Below are 2,834 nucleotides of genomic sequence, written 5' to 3'. Positions count from 1 at the left end.
TGGGATCCAGCACGGCGTTCCGTATTACCCTCCTTACCCACAGATTCCATATTCTGCTAATAGTCATTGGATCTCGACCAACGCGAGCAGCAGTGTCGCGATACGATAAACCGCAATCGCGATAGGCTACAATCCCACCTTTATCAAAGTCGGAAACGTGATGGTACGCATATCTCCTCCCTAAACGAGGCAACACAACAACGTTTCACCAGGCAACGCCGGTCAACTGCTGTTTGTGTGTGAGAAATCGGTTGGAAACTTTCCTCATGTCAGCACGTTGTAGGTGTCGGCACCGGTGCCAACCTTGTGTGGATGCTCTGAAAAACTAATCATTTGCGTATCACATCTTCTTCCTGTCGGTTAAATTTCGCGTCTGTAGCACGTCATCTTCGTGGTGTAGCAATGTAATGGCCAGTAGTGTATCATTGAAATCAGCCCTGAGATCGAAATTAAAAGTAAATGCTTCAGCTGTTTTTTTTTTTTATCCTAATCAACAGTGAGTATCCGGATATCGCAAATAGAGCAATACCTCTTTCGCTGCCCATCTCTACGTCCTACTTGTGCGAGTCAGGATTCTCTAGATTGAAGAACATAAAATCTGACTACAGGCCTCGCCTCCTTGGTGTAGACTGCGAGATGAGAGTGTATCTGTCAAGAGTTCGTCCGCACACAGATTTACTTTGCAAAAATCTCCAGGAACAAGTATCTTACTAGTTTTAAGTTAATGTCTTTTTATATTTCCGATGTTAATGATAACTATTTTATGTTCCTGCATAAGAGTCATAAATTACTTTTATCTTCCTATGTTTCTATTCAAGAGTCTTACATAACAAATTTGTAGAAAATGAATTGTGTGAACTTTATGCGTTTGTTTTTTTCGTCACTTGTATTTGTGTCGCGATAGTTTGAAACGTACTTCGGTGTGCCCCAAAGGAAAAAAAGGTTGAGAAATGCGGTGCCAGTCTCTTAGCAACCCATGACCAGGTATTGTCAATGGAGAACATGCTATCCAGGGCAACAGACAAACATCATCTATATCGAGATGGTCAGGACACCATCGGTGACAAACAGTCTTGTGTTATCTTGTTGAACGGTTGTGACACAACGACCTCGATGACTGCACAAAGCAACCAGCCGTAACACGTCAGTGAAATAGACTGCAACGTCCCCTTAGAAAAATTAATGAATGACTGTGCTGATAAACCTCTTACATTATTTGCTTTTCAAACAGCTGAGCAAAACTGAACGTACTCAGACATTACTCTCTTTACTTATTCTGATCAACACTAAACTGACACACAATATTTTTAGCGCAACGCAATCTGACTTTTAATAACCCCTACAAAAGAATGGCCCTGACTAACAATAACCTATACCCTTCATGAGTCACTTACCTCACAAAAATCTTCGTTACTCAGACTACTGCAATACAGCGAGCGCCAATACTGCCAGCTAAATAAACGATTCTAACTACTGAAGGCACTAACTACTGATAGGTATACTTAGCAAATGAAAGTTTTTGACAGAGCGCAAACAATATATTTACCTTAATAGTGTTCAAAGTCATAATATATATATCAGTTCATGACATCCAGTCTTACAAATTTACTGTCTCTGATGGACACACGTCCAGATCATCCACTCTCAAAACTCCGCCATCTCTCTCCCCACATCCACCACTGCTGGCGGCTCACCTCCAACTGCGCAACGCTACGCGCTGTTCACATCCAACAGCCTAACACTACAATTGCGAATGTTCCAACAATGGCAACCAGCCACAGACTGCACACAGCACAGCCATTGATTTTCGTACAGAGCGCTACGTGGCGTTACCAATATAAAAACCTAAACAGCCTACTTACATAGCCCCCATGCTCCCCACAAAAAATTTTACAAATTGTTTTGGGCAGTGGCCAATACAAATCTGAAAAATTTTTTCGTAATTACAGTAATAAATAAATCAAATGCACATACTTATTGATACAATGATGGTCAAAAGCTAAAATTTTCTCACAGTCCATAAAGACAGTCCTGATATTTCATCACAGTATTAATTACAATTTTATCCACAAAGTCCGAGCAGTAAAATAAAATGCACACGGAAGTAGCGGATTTCCAAGCAGTCTTGAAGAAGCAGTGTTGTCCTTCCAACAGAAAGATAATGCTGACTCTTGACATGCAGACAGGTAATGGTCCACAACAGAGCAAACCCACAGCAGAGTCAGTTGAAGATTTGAAGAATATTGGTAGGTAGGTCATCACAGAGCAGACCACTGTAGTCCTGTTAGAGATTACGGTATTGGTGGGCCATCAAAGGTGCAGACCCACTGCAGTCCTTGTAGAAATAATGGTATTAGCGGGTCATCAAAGGTGCAGACCCACTGTAGTCCTTGTAGAGATGGCCAGAAGCCATCTGTTGCGACTGTGCAGGTGCACAATCACCATCGAAGAGTCTTGCAGACAATATCGCAAGTCCATAAACCACCACTCGTGCACTCACAAAGTTTTTGGAATTGTCCTTAGAACCAGCAATGCTGTTAACCAGTCCCTTGCTGAATTATTAATACACGCCCAAACACTAATAGTCCTCTTTTTTCACATATTGTGCATATACTATGACCAACAGAAATATGTGCAGTGAAATGAATGCTTAAAAGTTACTTAATTTGATGAATTGGTGTCAATTACAATTTAATAACATGAGAATATAATAACAAAGGTACAAAATACATCATTAAAACATAATACAGATAACATTTGTGGTAATACCAGCTTTACAAAAGAATAGAAATAAACATATACATCAGTGTTACAGGAATTATGAAATAAGTAAA

Source organism: Schistocerca piceifrons, chromosome 1 (assembly GCF_021461385.2).
Source record: "Schistocerca piceifrons isolate TAMUIC-IGC-003096 chromosome 1, iqSchPice1.1, whole genome shotgun sequence".
Classification (NCBI taxonomy): Eukaryota; Metazoa; Arthropoda; class Insecta; order Orthoptera; family Acrididae; genus Schistocerca; species Schistocerca piceifrons.
Note: the sequence above shows the minus strand (reverse complement) of the source record.